The 20,638-nt window shown below is 41.2% G+C and overlaps 1 long non-coding RNA gene across 1 annotated transcript in view; it reads left to right on the top strand.

Annotated features, from left to right (window-relative positions):
- LOC132325137 (uncharacterized) overlaps positions 1-20,638 on the top strand; it is a 44,045-nt gene that overhangs the window by 15,912 nt on the left and 7,495 nt on the right. The window contains exons 2-3 of the long non-coding RNA XR_009485840.1: positions 148-361; positions 12,464-12,618. This is a non-coding gene — a long non-coding RNA (uncharacterized LOC132325137). The remainder of the gene's footprint in view (positions 1-147; positions 362-12,463; positions 12,619-20,638) is intronic.

Raw genomic sequence — 20,638 nt, 5'->3', positions numbered from 1 at the left:
CTGCTGAATACCTTTATAAACACCTGCCAATGACCCATTTCTCCTTTGCCTGCAGAAACTTGGTGAAACTGGAAGTCTAGCTATCTGCCACGCTGTAGTTTAGCAGATGAAAGTTACTAAAATATTTCCTCTCTTTTTTGTTACCAGGACAAGCTGAGGTGCACAAAAATTACTGCATACCAGTCCACCGCAGGAGGAAAAGGTCTGGCATTGTGTCTTTGGATTGCAGACAGGCAGGAGAGACAGAATGTTTGTCATCAGGATCCCTTGCACGTACTCTGGAGCCACAGCTGAAAATTTTTAAGTTACGCACACACGTTGCACCACCGTGAAGACATGTCCTCCAGATGATGTAAACCAAGTGAGTGATGCATGCTGAGGTCACCGCTGTACAGAGACCTTTATACACCCGAGGCACTGGCTGGTCTAAACTGCCATGCCAGAGCCCTGTAAGTTAGCCTGAACTGTGTGCTACGCTGTTCTGCTTCTCTGGAGCCAAACTAGGATGTTTAAATAAGGCTTCTGAAGCTCTACACTGCCTTGCATTCATGCCTTAAGACTGCACTAAGATACATATACCTCATTTTTAAAATTGGCATAGACTCCAACACACAAGGGTGCTTTATAAAAATTTCTGGCTTCTTGATCTTCCTCTCCTCCTTGAACGTTCTTCCTCAGACTTAGCTTCCCTCCTTCGTGCCCAGCATTGCGCCTGAGCAAACACACTGGTTACATCTGTGTGGGCAGGGGACGGTGTCTGCCCCCAGAGTCAGCTCTCTGGTGAGCATCCAGCAGCTGTTCCCCGTGTCCTGACAGGCGTGATAGTCCTTTGGCTGCTGTGCATGCACCGAAATAGATTGTTTCTCCTGTCAGAGGAAAAGATGGCATGTGTGCAACTTGAGGAAAAGGGATCCAATGGGAGATAAGAGTGTAGGAGATGTTACTGCAGTTCTATATTTGGAATTGGTTACGTATGTGTGTGGTAACCCTAATGATGGGTGGACTGTACTTTCTCATTACCATAATTACATTTCCTTTCATAGCTAGGGTTGGGGATGCATCCAGACGTTGCAGAACACATCAGTAGATTTAGTGTGGCTTACTCAGTCTCCATTTATCAGACTGTGTCCCAATTATGTTACATTTAGGAAACAGAATAATTTTCTGGTTATAGCACATGGAATTTGTGGCATTCTAATCCTAGTCATCCTGCTGTATGACCTTGGAGAAGTTGTTTTACTACTCTTTGATGGTAAAAAATTAACTCGCCCCATGGATGGATTTTAATACCATGCCAAGTTTAAAAAAATCTGAAGCTAAAGTTAGCCTTCTAAATCCATATTTAGGGGCTTAATGGGATGACTTGTTTCCATAATCCTGAGCACCCAGCAACTGTCTCCTGCTGAGACCAGCTAGAGATTTTGGGTGTTCAGCAGTCTGAAACATGGAGCTAAAGAAGACTGAAAGCAGCTGCTTGTGTGCACATGAGGAGGAACTCACTGATGTGGTGTGGTAAAACAGGGACAGCAGTCTGTCTTTCCTGAGGGGGTTGTCACAGTCGCAGCAGTGGGGAGATGTAGGTGGGATTAAGCTCATGAATTTTGTTGTCTAAAAGTGGAATGTCTGCCTTGAACAACCTGCTGGCTGTTCAAGATCTCTTTAGGAGATCCCTTAGTTCAGTGAATCTGGAACAGCTCTCAGTCAGGACAGATGAGCATCTCTGATGTACCATCCTGCCCACCTGTCTGGATGTGGGATGAGTTATCCTCTGGAGGTGCTCAGCCCTATCCATAGAGTTAAGCACTTCATAAATGTTTAGATGGCTTGCTTGGGCTCTGTTGACTGTAAAGTCAGTGGGTGACATATGGTGCATTCGGTGTGTCAAAGCTGCCCATAGCTGCAGAGAGTGGTGAAACTCTGTTACAGACCTGAGCATTTGGTTGTGAAAGCTAGGAACAAGTGAAAGCAGGAGAAATAGTTGAGCCTGGTAAGGAAAAGGAAATATTAACTTGACTGTGGTCATTGAAAACCTATTCCACATTGATGGCATGGTTTGTTTCCACCGGAGAGCTTTGTTCTGTGTTTGAGGTGGAAGATTAATTTTCCCACGGGAGAAATAAGCTTTGAATAAGTCAGCTAAAATGGATTGTTCTTATGTGCACCACACATCTATAGGAGAAACACAAGACGTTTACATGCTCCCTGAGGAGGAACTATGACAAGCAGACAATTAAGCAATTCCCCCGCATCCCCAGATTTAAAGAACCACGTAATGGCTTAATTGAGTTGAGTTGCTGAGAGTGCAGCACTGCGCTGAGATTCGTGCTGAGAAGTGCGCCATTCCCAGAGGCATCCGTCAGGTTTTAAAGAATTGACTTTCCATGCTAATTGACCCAGATGTGCTTGGTTTTACCTCACAATCTCCACTTCATTCAATTACTATTAAAGAGAAGGGAATGAGAAAAAAGGGGACTCCATTTGTCTCATTTACTATATTAAAAGGGAGCTTTCTTAAAGCAACATTTTGTACTGTTGAACAAATCATTCAACTTCAAGTGGAGCAGCATTTATTTCACCTTTTCTTTTTTTTTCAATTTCCCGAATGACTGACCATGTATTTTGTAGGCAGCAGAGGATATTAGTTAAGCCACTCTGCTTGGCAAAGCAAGAGTAAGTATCATCACCAGAAGAAATAAAGGCAGTACACATGGAAGGATGGTGTGTCATCTGTCTGACTAGGCAGGGCTGAGCAGCACAGGATGAGGGTTGAGGGCTGTCATGCCTTGGTGCAGTGCTGGTCTGCCCAATCAATCAATAAATGGAAAAAAAAAAAGTAATGTTTTATCTATTTATATCTGCTAGAAGGCAAGGATATAAGTTTGAGAAATAGACTTTGCAATGTGAATCAGCAGCTAAGCTCTTCCATGTACCAGGCCAGTAGAAACCTCATTTTGGCAAGATATGGTCATCTTTTAGATGTGTGTAAATGATCCTGGAGGACACAGAGCAATCAGTGTAAGACCGGTGTTCCCCGTGCATCCTCTCTGTGTGCAGAACCTGGGGTTTGTTTCTGGTCGATTCACAAGGCTCAATTCATTTACAAATCAAGAATGTCTTTGTGGTAGGGAATGAGTCTACCTATGTAGCTACATTCCTGGAATACCACCAGAGGCTTTCTTCTGTAAGGATGCTGCTCTCTACCTGGTTAATGACTTCAAGCTTATCTCAAAGAGCGCCGGCAAGAGGCACGTACAGGAGGAACTCCTGTACATTCATATTTAAACAGGCTGTTTCAGCGAAACAGCTGAAATTAGTGGAGTTTATCTGGGTTTACACAGTTGTTAAGGGCGCAGAATTAAGCCCAGTGCTTGTGATAAGCCATGTTTTGTACCATTCAGTCCAGTTATGGAGCTCTGTATTGAAGTGAAGGCATTCAAGAAGTTTGCTTCTTTGCTAGGGGTTGTATGCCATATATAGTCAGCTGTGGGGTTTTTTGCTGCTGCTTTTTTTTTTTTTTTTTTTTTTCTAACTTAACTTAAGAAGGCTTGCCTCCAAACTGCTGAATCATATTTCAACCATAGACCTGGTGATTTTTCAGAATTTGAATCATAGTTGGGCCCCCTGGATATCAAGCTGTGAAGCCGCATGTGGGCTTAACAGTTTGGCATCCACAGAGTACAGCTTTGGCAGTATTATATTCACAGTCCAGATGTTGGATGGTTCAGCCACAACATACAGCATGTTAGAAGGGAGCAACAGCATGACTCAGAATTGCTGTTTACTTAATTTAAATACCATGGTTTGTACTGTTCTTGATGATTAGCCTGGCTGTTAAGAGGACTGCTTTAGATCTATATCCCATCCCAAAAGAAAGTCTCATGTAACAACCCTACTTGAAGTGAGAAACCTTTTTTTGGATATTTTAGTGTTGCATTCTTCCTGCCAATGTCTTCTGTGAGAAGTCCAGTTAGGGTCACTTCTGGAGTCAGGTATAGATATATCAAGATTGCCAAAAAGCACCAAGGTATTATGAAACTGGAAATAAGAAAGTCAAAGTGGTACCTGAGATTTGTAAATGTAATATGATCATATTTTGACTTAATGTTTTGCTTTTATCTTACAAGCTGCAGTGATTAATTGCTTAGCAATAATTAGGAAAGATAGAGGCAGTCTCCATTAAAGCAGCGTTCTTCTTCAAAACTTCTTCAAGACTTAGTCGGTTGAGCTCTTTTTGCATGTGCCTCATTTTAAATAATGTTCTGTATTCAAATAATGAGCTTTGAACTTACTAAAGTTTTGTGCATGTGATACAAGAAGCTGAGGAGCGTCTCGGTAATTTGATTCCTTTATCAATATTTCCTAAGGAGTAGAAAATTTAGTCTGTGAAAATAGCTACTGTTGTTTTTCAGGGCATTTAAAACAAAGAACTTTATTTTTTCTTAATGAAAACTACATCTGGAAAGGAACAAACAGTGAATCATCTAGTCCAAATTACTTTCTTATGTCTGCAGAGAACACGCTGACAGAATTTTGAGAGGTTTTTTTATTTTGTTTTTTGAGAATGACTGTGAGACACATGGTAGCAAATTCTTCATTAATTGGATCTACTTTATTTCAGCGAAATCCTAAACCTGAAACCTAGATAGACATGAAAATAGGGAAATGTTTAAAAAAATACTTCCAAAATGCAAGAAAGTTCCAGTAAAAGTGTGGATGTAGGAGGTTCATCCTTCAGGCAGGACTGGTGATTCCTCTATGCCTGTTGTGCTGAAATGGAGCCCTGAAGGTAAAATGCCTGGTGATATACCTGTGATTTTTTCTGGCCAAAGAGTTAAATGGAACATTTTGGTGGAAAGACACTATTGGAGTTGAATAGGACCTGTCCTGGAGCAGAAGACACAGACTTGGGCAGAATGCAACTTTGGTGTGCCAGTCTCAGTGATGAGCAGATAGACAGGAGGCTCAAGGAGAATATTGTATCAAAAGAAGGAAGGCATTTAGGGACATGGAGAAGGGGTTTTGGAAGAAAAAGGGCTTCTTGGGGTTTGTGACATGGAAAAGAAATTAGTTCAGTTGTTTTGATATAGAGGAAGATTCTTGAAGAGAAAATTAGGAGAATAGGATGGAAATACGAAGTGACCAAGACAAATTTTTGGTTGTCTTGATTTGTGCTTCAGCAGCTGTGGTAAAACTGAGTTCCTCAGAGAACGTTAATGGAACACAGGCCCTTGAAACAGAGCAAAAAGGCTGGAAGGAGAGAAGACAAATAATATCATCAGACAGTTCAATGACAGCAAATTGAATTGTCCAAAGGCCCTGGAAATTTTATAATATTCTTTTTTGCAAGGAATATGTATAATATTTATCTGAATAGAAAGTAGTAAGCTTTTGTACTGTTCTATGTGATTTCTGGTTTCCACTCCAATCAGCTACCTGAATGCTCATTTAATAAGAGGAACAGAAAGGTTTTGAATAGAGCTTTCCATGAACACTTTATTATAAGAGGCAAGATCTGTGGGAAGAATTAAGAAAACTTCAATCAATGAAGGTCTTGCTTCATGGATTCATGAAGATTCTTCAGTCTACAAATGGGATAAAGCAGGCTCAGATAAGATCTGTAAGTTCAAGTGAGAAAACTTCACTCTCAGTGGGTCTAACTATCAAAGCAATTAAAGCATCTCTTGTGATGAGTATTATTTATTATTCATTTCTTATCCAGGAGCCCAGTAAAGAATTAATTAAATACCTGAAGATCAGCTCAGTAGTAGAGTTATACATTGTTGTCCTGTTTATGACAGCAGAAGGTCAGGTCAGAGACTGACTGATTATATTGACAGTTTGTGTTAGTGCTGTGATTTAGAAATATTTTGCTTTTGCAAAAGAAAAAATAGTGAACCCCGGAATAACTTGCAGAAAAATGTATGTGATATTTTTATTCAAATGAAATATATTCCACAATTATTATTAATAGAATTGAAAAGGAACTAGAGGAAACTTTAAAAGCCAGACTGCTTTGTTTCTTAGGAACCAGAACAACCATAATGAAAGCAGATGCTTACCTGGCATACAAGACTCACCACTTAAAACATCCAAGCAGCAAAAGTCTTGCTATGTTCCTGGAATTATGAGATACACATCAAATACTTAAATTAGTCAAAGATTTAGTCATACTTGGTTCAAAGAAATCTGTGCATGTGCATTCACATCTGCCTAGATTCTGAGCTATTAAGTGTCTTAGATACCCTTAATCCTATTCTGCATATTAGTTTTAGAGCATAATATTCCCATACTACAGTTATCAGACATCTTGCCTCAAATGTTTCCTAATGTGCAATTCCAGGGGTTTTATGTGTGTTCTTATAGAGAGATGTCATCAGCTTTAATCATGTAGGAAGGGGAAGTGGTAGCTCTCATTAAACCCTGTGCCATCTTATAGCAAGTTGGAAAGACACTGTCAAAATGTGGAATCCCCAGGAATGCTCTCACTTTCCTTTGGCACAGTGACTGAGGGTATTGCACTAGGTGCAACACAGGATTTATCAAGAAGCTATTCTCTAAGTAATCATTTCTAACCAGATGCCTTAATTTAAATACCTTTTAAATGGGAAAGCAGATCCTAGAATAATTTCTTATTTTTACTACAAATTCCAAACTCTGCAGTATATTTGGAAGAAAACCAGACATAGTTAAGGGACTGAGAATTATGAAGAAGCCCAGAAGCTCTACTCCTCTCCATCTGAATTAACAACCAAACTAACAAATTGGTTTTGCTGCCTCGAGACAAGAAACATGCAGTGTGTACTGAGAATGCTCAGCTGCAGAGTGGAATTGAAATACCACAGGGTTTTTCCTCCTGGCAGGGAGGAGAACAAGTACAAAGTTGGGAGGGTTTAATTAAAACTCTTCAGTCCATTGTATAATATGTAAACTAGGGATCTCAGAAGGGCACATTAGAGGGGCAGAATCACCTCCCTTGCCCTGCTGGTCATGCTGTTTTTAATACAGCCCAGGATGCAGTGGGCCTTCTGGGCTGTGAGTGCACACTGAGAGCCTGTGCCCAGCTTTTCATCTACCAGCACCCCCAAGTCCTTCTCTGCACGGCTACTCTCAAACAATTCTCTGCCCAGTCTATATTTGTGCTTGGGATTGTCCTGACCCTCCTACAGGATCACACACTTGACCTTTGCACAGTCCCACCTCTCAAGCTTGCCCAGGCCCCTCTGGATGGCATCCTTTCCCTCCAGCCTGTTGACTGCACCACTCAGCTTGGTGTCATTGGCACACTTGCTGAGGATGCCTTGATCCTGCTGCCCATGTCACTGACAAAATGTCCAGCAGTGCTGGTCCCTATGATAACCCTGAGGAAGGCCACTCCTCATTTTCATGTCCCACTGGGACATTGAATAAATGACGACATTTATGATCCATTGACCACAACTCTCATGGTGTGACTATGCAGACAATTTCTTATCCACCAAGTGGTTCCTATCTCAAATCCACATCTCTCCAGTTGAGAGACAAAGATGTTGTTCAGGACAGTGTCAAATGTCTAAGTAGATGATGTCAGTTGCTCTTCCCTACAAACATAGTTTTGAAATAAAATAGTGGTTTTCTCACTGCTACGATATAGTACAGAACAATTATTCATTTATTTACCCCAGCATAGTTGGTATATTATTAATTTCTTTGTTTAATTTTTTCTTTATAAGTGCAAAATCTGAAGTAATCTGTGTGGGTTGCTTTCTGAGACCTCCAGTTTAACTGCTTTCTCCCTTCCATTGCCAGAAAAATACGACATATCTTTTTCCTTAGTTGTCCCAACCTCTCACAAATCAGAGTGAGATCTTGTCAAGCTTTTGTTTTCCTGGGTGTTTGGTCTCATTAGAAGAAAGTTTTGAATGTATTTCTTTAAGAATGTGATAGAGATAAAGAAATTTGCATTCAGTGAGTCAGAGTTACTATGGGACATTGTCAGAAAATGATGAGCAGGAAGCTAAGGAGAGGATCCAGTTGAAAGAGTTGTGTGAGACAGGCATTAGCGTTTCTAATCCAGTGAGAATTGTAAGTATATTTCCTGGATCTGTGTTTCTCCACTCATATAGCCAGAAAATAAACTTCACAGACCAATTTCTAGGAGCATGGAATTCTTTCCAAAGGACATTATTTTCTGGAAAGCACATTCTCTTTTCAAAGTGCACCTTCTGGCTGTACTTGACCTGAAGAACTTGTCTGGCAAGAACATGACTTTCTTTTACATTGGCATTGAAAGAATTAGTTCAACCCCTTTTTTTGTTTTTTTCTGTACCAGTTCTGTTTCTGTGGGCCCTGCAGGACCCAACCAGTTGTTGACTGGTTCCAAATTTACTAGTTGCAAAATAGTCTTTTCAAGAAATTGAAATCAAGAGCTTTCTTCTTACTCCTTGCTAGAATACTTGTCCAAAAAAGATATAACTTCAAGGGAAAATGAAACGCCTGGGTTGAAAATAAATAGTTAAATCACAGGTAAAAATGAAGGTGCTGTAGCTCTTTGCTTAGCCTCTTCATCTTCCTGCAAAAACAATGGTTTTGTCTACATTGTGAGTTCTCAGTGGAAAATAATAGGAATTGTATTTTCTATTCTAGTTTGGTATGAGCTGGTAATCACCTTAAGAACTGCATTCATAAATTACTCTATGTACTTGAGAGCAGCAATTCTTTTTTCCATGCAAAATGCCTATACTGTATATTGTACTGCTGCATTGCCTGGACTTGTAGGAAAGCTGGTTTTCCAGATGGTGTTTGTGAAAAGTTCTGAGCCATAAGTACAAATGAATCAAACAACACTGCAAAGAAGGGAAATAGCATAAAATCTTTCGTTTCTACTCAGAGAAGTCATTTATCTAGTGCTGACTGTTATCATCATTGTGCATGTGTAATGTGCAGTGCGTGAGTATCCCTGTTGTGCATGGATGAGTATCCCCATCACGCTTTCTAGGCATGGATTTACTCAAGGGTCAGGAGTCTGTTGCCCATTTCCCCTCCCTTCTCCCTGTACCGCTGCCACAGGAACACTTGCTGCTCAGATCATGTGAGGCTTGCACTGTTCTCCTACCTAATACTGCTTTCGGCTGCATGCAACCTTTCATGTTAACTTCAGCTAGGAGTTGTGGGTCTGCTGGGAAGGAAATCCAGCCACGAGACTTTTTAAGTAGTGGTTTGATCTTTTTCAATGAGATCAACTCAATTTAGACACGTTCCCTTGAGAGGTCAGATCTGGTCTGGAATACGTGAAGGGCTGTCAGACCGCTGTAAGCAGGAAAGGCAGATATTGCAGCCATCAAGGGTTTGATTCCAGCAGAGAGTCTTGTAAATGGGGATGTTTAATAGACCGTGGAGAAGTTAAAAGGAAGGATTAGACAACTGGTGGGGTCAAGTACACTTAAGTAATCATAAATGCATAGGGTGGTGCTGTAATTAAAAATGCTCCTGGACTCACTCAGTTGGCCTTGGAGCATGCCTGCTACAGGCAGAGCTTTGGTTCCAAGGGGCTTCTGTAATTGTCCAAATCATATGAAAGCTTTAAAACTTATATTTAATGGTAAACTTTAAAAAAAACAGGGTGGGAGAAAATGCATTAATGATTCAGACTCTCAAGTAAACAATTTACCCACACTGTACTCTGAAGTGAAAGTATTCGTGATACCTTTTTGCAAAGCAAATGTTTGCACAAAAAAAAATTCAATTCTCATGTTAGCATGTTAAAAGGAAACTGTTCTCTGTGAGTATTTTTGTTAAACATATCACCCAAAGCCTTGGTAAGTGTTTATTGGATGCACTTTGATACTAAATATCTGTATAAGCATAAACAACTTTTTTTTTTTTTTAAATAAAAGGGCATTTTTTATTGAAAAAATGTTTCTTGACTATTTTTGCTATCTTTAGCAAACACACAAGAGGTGTGCAACTCCATTAAATGGTTAGAATAATATTCCCTGTGCACACTTTGCTTGTTAAGTTCAAAGAGTGTTTTCTTACACACCAGGCCAGAATCACATGACGAAATTTAAACTGATTGCTTTAGGCTTTCATTCTCTTTGATTACTTATTTGGGTCAGACATTTAAAAAGAAGATAAATATCACATAAAAAATATTGACCTTCTCCTAGAAAACACATTTTTTAACAACTTTGAGAGTTGCTGCTCTGTGCTTTGTTATGTGCTTCTTAGTAAGTTCAATTTCAGATTTAGTTATATTTTTTGAGCAACAGGAAGTTGATAAATGCCCTTCTCATAGCATTGATGGAAATGTATGAGCCTGAGGTTTGTAACTGCTGGCAAGAAAGATGAGGTAGGAAAGGGCAGCCTGCTAATAAAAGGATTATTCAGAATATGATACTTATGCGACCCAAAATAGCGCTTCTGTTTCTGTGGTATTATATTTCTTGAAGCTGGCATATGAAAATTCAGCTGTGACCCTGGCTTATTAAAAACCCTTTTTGCATTAAAAGTGACCTTTCTTCATTAAATTTCCTGGCTTCTCTTGGTCCTTATGCCAATTTCAACCCTGTGGAAAGGAAGAAACTATCTTATCCTGCCACTTTAGCTAAAATTTTCAGGAAACTTAGGCAAGGGCAAAGTTTATGTGAAAACTGATGGAGCTACACTGGAACCTGTTTAGCAACAATTAAACTGATGAAGATTAGCTAAATTTTTAAATACTAAAAATCTTTTATATACTTTTTAAAAATAACTTTTTATACCATAGGCAAAAATGAAAATACAGAGATTGCCTTGGAATACCAGTGAAATTCCTCATGGAAGCAGCAGGGTCTGAGGAGCATTTCAGAGAGAGGTGGTGGAGTTGCCCTCCTACAGTCTTTTCAAGCAGCATCCTCAGGTGTTCTGGACAAACAGCTGTTAGGCCATTGGTCTAGAGAGAAAGTTTTGATAACCCTTGACAACTCTTTTGTCAGATTTCGATACTGACATTTCAGGGTTTTTAGAATGAAGCTCTCAGGTGATTTGTGAAAATCCAGAATCCTGCCTTTCTTTGTGTATAAAGAAGACCAGTATTTCTTGCCAGTATAATGAGCAGAAAGTGTTTATTCCTTTATTCTGTCCCTGAAGGGGATACATTGTCTTAGCACTGTACATTTTGAGATTGGGCAAAGCATGAAAGCAAAATCCTGAGGAGCTGTATTTCTGCCTTGTTCTTAGTAAGATAATAGGGAGGCTCACAGGGGATAAACATAAGCTGCTTTGTTACTTATTTTCTTAACATTATTTTTTGTGTTTTGCCCTTTCTGAAAGGTGCAGGCAGGCCAACAGAAAACTGCCTTTCCTCTACAGTTATTTGCATGAAAGGAACAGCTCATTCCCCTTGTGCCTTTTCAGTACTACACAGATACTTGTAGTTTGTACAGCACACCAAGGACTTGCTCCAAGATGATAATTTCAGGCAACTCATTCACAGTAGTGATTTTTTGTGCAAAAGCAGATCCATTCTCTGCCAGTGATGCCCTGTTCCCTGCTAGGAGGCAGCGGCAGGGTTGCTCTTTGCCCAGTGGTCGTGGAGGGGGTGAGTCTGTGCAGGAGCAGGCTGGTTGGAACCTGGGGCAGACACACACTGGTCTGGGCAGCGGGGAAGGCTGGAGCTGCCATCCTCTCCAGCAGGGCTGAACCCTTTCCTCACAAGAAACAAAGCTGCAGTTTCACCCCAGACACTGCTGGAGTGTGGGTAACCAAGACTGGTCCCACTGCAGTGTCATGCAGGCTGAGGAAACTCTGTGCATCATGAGGCCCCAAGGCAAATACTCCAGCAAGGGTTAAAAGGGCTGGACAGCTTGCCCACTAGAAAACAGGGTTTTTTTCCATAGTCACTCACTTCCCAGTCTTGGATATACAGTCTCTAGTTACTGGAGGGATTCAGAGCTGGCACAGGCAGTTTCTTAAGCATTAGGCTGCCCCTGTGTGCTTGGCACCAAATTCAGACAATTTTGAAAACATTTCAGATCTTTTGGAGGGTGTTTTTTTTGTTTTGATTTTTTTTTTGTTTTTGTTTAGTTTTGGATTATTTTCCTATTTTTTTATCCCTTTCCATAAGAAAGCAGTTCTATTTTTAGGACTTGGCCTAAATTCTTGAACCCAGTGGTTTTACTGTTGTTGTTTTTCCTCTCTTCAATCAAACTGAAGTGGTTCTGGCTGATCTGACTCGCAAATCTGCTGTGTCTCTTAAAGTTACACTCGAGGAGATTTTTTGATTGCACGGGTGTGTATGTTTGCATGGAAAGTTTCTCTTAATTTCCTGGAATAAAAGGAGTCTTGACTTCTTCCAAATCTATACTCCATGCTTGTAAATGTCTCTGTTAAGACTGGTTTTGTGGAACGTTGTGAAGGACACTGGCCTAAAACATGATATGCTACTAAATTGAACTTTTTATTTGAAGTGTTTTTCCCTTGTCTCCTCTGTTCTTTCTTGCTGCAGCTGTTTCAATGCATAAAGTTTGCCTTCAACCTGCAGAGATACGAGAATATCCCATTTTTACCACCTGTGGAAAATCAGGCATAATAACAAACTGATGACCAGGGCAGTGACTGAAGCAGAGATAAGATAAGCAGAGATAAGACTGAAGCAGAGAGGTAAGTATCACCTCTCTCTTAGTCTACAGCACATACATAGACCCTGCTCACCCAAGTTAGCTTTTGGATGAGAGGGAATACTGGATGAGAGGGAATATTGCTTCCTCTGCATGGTGCTATGCTTCAACTAATCAGATTTTCCATCTGTGCTGGTTGCAGGGCAGGGCTCAGGGGATTAAGGGTAATATGAAAAGCTACCCCTTCTCTTCCTCTGTGTGCTGTTTAAGTTGCCACTTGCACTCACTTTGTCTGAGAGCATCTGTCCTGCTGTTGCACAGGGTGTCTGAGCAGGCAGGAGGGCGCATGCCTGTTACTGGCTGGTTTGGGAGCTTTCCAAAGGAATAGGATTTCTCCCAGTTTTGGAGGGCCAGAGGGAGTAGCAGTCAGCCACTTCCCATGGAACCACAGATGTCAGCTAGGGCACTGTAGATTGTCCTGAGGTCATTTTTCCAAAACATGGCTGGACACCTCTGATTTGTGTTATAATTTAGGCAGTTTTCCTACAGACTGAGACTTTGACTTGAAGAGGGGAAGGCACCTTCCAGTAACTCTGAGTACAACACATGGTGCCTTGAGGGTGGAGTTAAAAATCTGTGCCTGTCCTCAGGGTTTCTCCATTTGCTGCTGGAGAGCTCTTTGCTCAGATTCTCAGCAGTGCATGGAGTGGATTCCCTGTAGCCATGTCCAGCATTACCAGGCTGGGTGCTGTTTTTCCAAACATATTCCTGCATCCCACCTTTGGATCACTTTCTGGATGTAGACTTTTGCTTTTACTAATAATGAGTATAGACTTCAGAACTTCCTTGCAAAACTTGAAAGCCTTTAAAAGATCCCAGGCTTTTTTTATAAAGATTTGAGAGCTGTCATCAAAACCATAATAAATTGCCAAACCATTTTCAAAAGTTTCCAAATGTAAGTGTAGCTCCAGGTCTTAAATCCAATGGGGGAAAAAAAGAATTTATATGAAGTTTGGCATTTCCTGGGTCTGAAATACACTTCTCTCTGCCTCTGGCCCTGGCTTCTAGATGTGTGAAGCTCAAAACTAGGCATACTAACTCGATTTACATTTTGCTTTTCTTAGGCAGTTATGGCATTTTTTTCTTATATCATTTTAAAATTAAGGAACATTCAAGCACCATTTATTCTGTTGTACTTACTTTTTCAGTTTGGCTTTTTTTCAGTTCTTTTGCACTCTAATAATGAAATGTTCACCTAGTAAAGAGACTTAGATCATTATATGCTAAAAAGTGCATTTTCCAAAGGAGCAGAGGCATGTGCTTCAGTTTCCTAGGCAAATTCTCACACAAGTAATTACATTCTGCCTACTGCATTCCTCTGCCACTTCAATTGGATATGGTGCTCCTCCTTAGTTTGTTCCCTACACTTTTGCATAGCATTATCGGCTACTGTTAAATATTTGATGTCCACCATCCCAGCAGTGACTTCGTATATAAAGGCAGTGATTGAAGTAAGACACCAGAAAAATAAAATTAGGAGTGTATTCTCGTGGAATTTACCATTCAAAATACTTGTTAATCCAAATCTTCCAGAAGAAAGTGTTTTTAACCATGACTAGGAAGTACAATAATTTATTATGTTAATCAGCAACATAATTAGCTGTGGTTGCTTTGAAATGAGGACTATTTGATGGTGACTTTGGCAGAGCAATATAAGAGGGTCACTTATATAAGAGGGCCATGTGTACTGGTACCTTCAGACTGTGACCACTGTTTTACAACAGAAGTTACATTGGTGGGTGAATTTCAGCGTGTTTGCTGTAAGCAGAGGAAGAGAATGATCAGCACTACCCAACCCACAGGCAAAATCTGGAGGAGAGGCAAGCGCTCCTTTCTTGGTATGCTCACAGTAGGTATGAGTCCAGGTATGAATTGAAACAACCTGAGACATGTTCACTAGATAGTTCCAGGGAACTTTCCACTACTCCTTCATAATCAGAGCATTTCAGAGCTCCCTGACAGAAGTCTTTTTTCCCCTCGCATTTCGACATATTTATTCAGTAATGGCAGAACTGGGACCTGTGAGGCTAGTATTAGAATACTAATTTTAGCTTTTCTTTGATTCTCCCATGTTACAGAAAAAAATATCCCTTAGTTTGCATGGTCCTTTTTCTTGCAGCTCTTGGCCTTTAACACATTCAGTGTAGTGAACCAAAACCACTGCTACTTGCTTCCCCTAAAATTATACCAGTTTATTTGATTTCACCCTAGACATACGCTGTATGTCACCGGGAGGGATACCAGACCCAGTCATCACATAGATCTTCTTGGGTCAAGGGCTGTGCTGCACTCCAGGCCCACCTGCTGCCTGGCTGCACAGGGACTGAGGTCAGGGTGGACTTGGGGAAAGCCACCCTCCATCACCTGAAGTGACAAAACTTGGTGACCAATCCACACCAAAGCCTTTGAGAAGGAGGAGAGTTTTTGTGGGGAGAGAAGGAAATCAAGGCAAGGCAAGTCAAGAATAATTTCTTCTGGGATCTGCCAGAGGAACTGCTGAACATGTCAAAAATTTACAGCTCAGATGCAGGAAATTCAGCTGAACAAATCTAAATGTGACCTGACATGGCTACTGGAAAACTAAAATAATGAAGTAACTGGCCTTATTCTGTGTTTCCTAGAGTGGAATTTTCTTTGATAGCTCTGAAATGCAGTGTTGTGTTGTCATTTGGTTGAGCACAAATGGGAAACAGTGAAAAAACTCTCATTGAGGTGAGAACCATAGCCTTTGATCCTGTCTTTATTCCCCTATCAGTCTTCAGGCTTGTTCAGTATCTGGCTTGTTTTGATTGCTATGTGATGCCATTATTCTCCCAGATTTTTGTTTTGTTGATGTTAAGTGGTTATTGTTCATCCATGCCAGGAAAGAAGCAGTGGCAGCCATTGGTCTGCACTTCCATACAAGAGTCAGCCAAGGGAGGGAGGTCAGGGTTCCTCTGGGGTAGAGAAAGGAAGGAACTCTAAGTCTGAACCATCCATACTTTGTAAGGAAACAGAATTCTAATTTAATTGCCTCTAAATCCTAAAGTCTGCTTATTACCAGCCAACAGATGGTGGATGCTTACAGATCCTCCAGCCCTCCTGGTCGTTTTCCTTCCTTTTTTTCATTTTTCCTGAAGGAGATGCCAGAACTTTATGTTACCTCAATATAGTAAGAACTTCAGAATTAAACTCAAGCAACAGTTTTTGAACACGGAACTGTAAGACAGCATATTTTTGTGAAGTGCATATTGAGTTCAGAATTGTTTATGACTTACTTTACTTAATCTCTGCAATTTGCATATATGTTCTGCTACTTTGAACTGAGCAGAGCAAATATCCTGCTTCTTGGAACATTTTGGCATACTTAGATGATAAGGAAAAATATCATGAAGAAATATTTTTTGTTTTTTTGCAATACACCACAACTCTACACAGCAAACATTCTAAGTGTAAAGCTTAGAAGCTTTCTGAACTTCCTCTGCATGTTCCCACAGTTTTAACATTCCTTTTAAGATGTTTGCCATAATGGATTTCACAGGTGTATTGCTTTATAATTGCTTCATGTATCATATATCAAACGTATTTTGAATTTTTCTTACTTATGGACTATAAAAATTTCCCATAATTACCATTATCTCTAGCTTGACAAACACCAGAAAAGCGATACTATTTGTTTCATGACAGAAGGTTGTTTTGATCAAGAAACCAAGGACAGATCTCATTTTTTGTTGTTGTTTTAGGATTTAGTGCTCCTGAAAAGAACACTCACTCATTTGGGCACCAAAGTGTGTGTATTTTTTTGTCCTTTTTAATGCTTATTTTTTTTCTGGTGGACTTACCCTGTTCTTTGTTTCATTGTATTTTTGCATACATAGAGACAGAGACTGGTAATCTTTCATAAAATTTGAAATCTGGCAGGAGTGAGTTCTGTACTCTGAAAGTTCTTTTTGTTTCCTTCCTAGAGGACACTTCTAACAGTGAGGTATTTAAATGTTGGCCACAACCCTAAGGCTGTGGATCCCATAGGCACTGCCCATTGCAACAAGCCAGAAGCTTCCTCATTCTCCTGATGTTGCACTAGGAGTGCAAATGTTAACAAAGGTGTGTTTAGAACAGAAGAACACAATATAAGTCTGTAAAGACCCCATTCCTACAAGGCAACGGTGATGGCATGATTGGCATTGTGATTACCAGAAAGAAGCACAAAGCTGCTCCCCTGGTGACACCAGCACGAGCCCAAAGTGACAGCACTAGCTGATCAGCAGGCATGAAGCTTGTGCCACAGCAGATATGGGTGAGGATGCTGAGTTGTTGAGTGCTGGGGGCATCCATGGCTGAGTTGCAGATGTCAGACGTCATGACGGGAAATCGGAAAGTTGGAGAGCAAGAGATGCTGAGGCAGGACCTCCAGGGATGGCTGGTTAACCTCACTACCACATTCTTCACCTGCTGACAGTGCTACAGCATGAGGACAAAGGGAAACAAAAATGTTGCTGCTTTACTAGCAAAGATCGAGAATCACTGGATTTGAGCTCAAGAGGGGAAAGAAAGAAGTATCTTAAAAAGTGACATCTGTAAATATTTTTCCTGTCAGTATAACATTTCTTCTTTTGAGAGAGAAAAGTCAAACCCACAGGTTTCAGGAGTAAGAGAAAAGGCCGCTCAGATTTCCAGGTCAGGCTTGGGTCTCCTGTTCTGCATGCTCTCTCTGCTTGGTCTCCAGCTCCCCTGTTGGGAGCCAGGAAGGGCAGAGCATGGCCAACAGGCCAGGTTCTTCTGATCACAGCTGTCCCTCTGTGTGCTTGCCTGGTGTGTGGCCCTTGCTAATGCTGGCTGAAATGTTCTGCTTGTTTTTATAGAATTGTCAAATAGTTTGGGTTGGAAGGGACCTTTAAAGGTCGTCTTGTTCCAACCCCCCTGCCATAAGCAGAGACAATTTCAGCTAGATTGTGTTGATCAGAGCCCCATCCAGCCTGACCTTGAATGTTTCCAGGGATGGGGCAACCACCACCTCACTGGGAAATCTGTGGGTTCCAGTGTTTTACCACCCTCATCATGAGAGAATTTCTTCCCTATATCTACTTTGAATGCAGCCTCTTTTAATTTGAAATCATTGCCCATTGTCCTATCACCACAGGCCTACCAAAAATCTGTCCCAACATTTCTTATATACACCCTTTAGGTATTGGAAGGCTGCAACAATGTCTCCCCAGAGTCTTCTCTTCCCCAGGCTGAACAGCCCCAACTCTCTTCATAGGAGAGGTACTCCAGCCCTCTGATCATCTTCATGGTCTCCCTCTGGGCTTGGCTCAATGTATTTCCCGTGCTAAAAACTTCAGAGCTGGATGCAGTAATCCATGTGGAGCCTCACCAGAATGGAGCAGAGGGCCAGAGTCACCTCTCTTGACCTGCTGGCCATGCTGACATTTTAATTTTTTTTAGTGATGAGCACTTCCCCTTTGTGCAAATAGGGGCCACATGGATAGTTTGGTCATTCTTCTGGTTTTAGTAGGGTTGGACCACGAATATGCTTTACCACAAGGTATATAAGGGCTGGTGTTCCGCTGTCATCTACTGGGTGCATGTGCATGTTTCAGGGGCAGCCGTCTGTCTGTCTGTCTGTGTGCACACCTGGCTAACTGGGTGCAGCTATATGGCCATCAGCTGAAGGTCTGCAACACTGCCCTTGCATTTGGCACAGCTTTCAAGAACTTATATGACTGCTGGGTGTCCTGGCATGGTGGATGCAAGGCTAGCCCACTCAGGGAGGGTTACGTGGGAAGTGCCAAGCACCATTACCACATGGATTTTCTCAAGGCAAGAGAGGTCTTCTCTCAGCTCAATAAACCTCCTGTAGGATCTTACCCCAATCTCATTGTACAAAGTTGCTCTTGTATGGCAGTTCAAGACCATAGTCCCCTTGCTGTAGTCTGGGCTTTTCAGTCCACATGAGCCATGAGTTTCTTTCTGGCTCCCCTTTGACAGACATGTAGAGACATATCTTGTTGTGGATGCCTTTTCCCAAGAGATTGTTCTCCTAAATATGCCACATAACAATCTAAAAATCCAGGTGGGCCAAGATTTTCTTAGAAATACTGACTATCAGATCTAAGAAAGTGAATTGACTTGATAATGGAATGAAAAGCTTGTTGTTTTTTTAAAAAATCAGTTTACAAAATGGACACCGTTGAGTGGGGAGGGAGGGGAGAATTAAGTTTAGAACTTAATTCCTCCACACTCAACAGGCTCATTTACAGGAAGAATACAACAAATCTCTTGTTTTTGCAGCACAAGGCCTTTATACAGGTAAACATGTTGAGAATGCTTCCTGTAGTGTTTGCTCAGCTAGACCATAAAGAATTCCTGGTAGCAGAGGGGATCTAGTGCCATTGCCCAGCCCCGGCAACATCTGCTTTCCTCCTGCCTCCCTACTGCCAGGGAGGGAGACTGCCAGAGTCATCCTATTCCTCTGAAACTGTCCAGCAGGTTTATTCTGAGTCCAGACAGAGTGGTCTTCCATTTTGCAATTACAGAAACAAGAATATCCTGTCGAGCTTTCTTGCTTTCCTCCCTTCCCCGCTGTCACCACTTGGTATGACTGTAGGGAATATAAATGGAACAGGAAATTTGACCGCATCCAGGATCAATGACATTAAAGACACATCTTGTCTTAAAATCTAATTTTATATAACTGCTGTGTTATATAATATGCTTTTGTTTGTCGCCTTGATTTTTATCGAGGTAGTGTACATTCCCCTGGACCTTTTCATGAAGGAATGTTTATACCTGTGGGCAGGCACTAATGGCAGTGAAAGGCTTGCATTCATGGGAACAGCATTTAGCAATTCATGGTTGCCAAGGTAAGCAACAAAGGCATGCCCTCTGCCACTCCACTGCCTCTAAAAGAAACAGTCTCTAAGGTAACAGGCTAGCACCCCTTGAGGCCAAAAATCTTTAGCTTTTTAGACAGAAATACGCACTAAATAATACCAAGAAAAGCATTTTATTTTTTTTGTCAAGGAATTTTTTTCTTCACAACAGAGAAGGGGCTCAAAGTGTTCTATTTTTGGTTCAGCACAGGAATTTAATTCAACTGCTGCCCAGTCTTTGTGCACTCAACACCCCTTTGACAGTTTGGTTTCGGGGGCACATAGGACTAATGAGCCAAGGCATGACTGCTGTTGGAGACTGGCGCCTCCCAGGCCTGTGACTGTTGTTCAAGTGAATAGGCAATTTCTCTGATTAGCTTGGAATTTGCAGCATTATGTGGATGGTTATTTGGCATGAGCCCTTTTTCCAGGATCACAGTCAATTTGAGAGATTGAGTCACCTGAAGAAAAGGTCTGCAGAGACAGCAGTTGCTAGATGCTGCTTGTGACAGGATGGGAGAATGGGCTTCTCCTCCACTTCATCTTGCTCTGCAACTTCTTGCCAACCTCTTTTATCTTACTGTAGCAAAAGAGAAGAAGTAGGTGAGTCATCACATTTTCCTAGTGTGAGACATTAATTGGGAGAAGAAATAATTAATTGGGAGAAGAGTAAAGGGCTTCTTTTTAAAACTGAAGTCTAACAAAAAGTGAAATGCCAGATCGCCTTTCTGCTTATGTTGGTGTGTCAGAGACTCACTGCATGCTGAAGACAACTTGTCTTTGCAGGACATTCATATGACTCTAACATGGGTACAGTTTGCTGCACGTGGGAAAAAGAAAAGAAGCATTTTCTGGAATATTTTTCTTTCTAAATGACTCAAGTTATCAAAATTGCTTGACAATTGTAAATCATGGACTGTAGCAGGGTAATACAGGACCTGATGGATGTAGTATGTCTTTTTATACCTGATGCAGTTCCTGTAGTTCCTAGGGTAGTAACAAAGGTCTTAGAGCTGTTCATGAAAGGAGAGACGTGTCCTGGAACCCTTCTGCAGCTTGTTCAACAGACTTGATGCTGATATTAATGTTTTTACTCAGAACAGAGGCAGGTTGATAATCAGGCCTAGCTGTATCTTCAGATGTTCAACACAC

Source organism: Haemorhous mexicanus, chromosome 3 (assembly GCF_027477595.1).
Source record: "Haemorhous mexicanus isolate bHaeMex1 chromosome 3, bHaeMex1.pri, whole genome shotgun sequence".
NCBI classification, from domain to species: Eukaryota; Metazoa; Chordata; class Aves; order Passeriformes; family Fringillidae; genus Haemorhous; species Haemorhous mexicanus.
The sequence above is the reverse complement of the archived record's forward strand: the minus strand, read 5'-3'. Positions and strand labels throughout refer to the sequence as shown.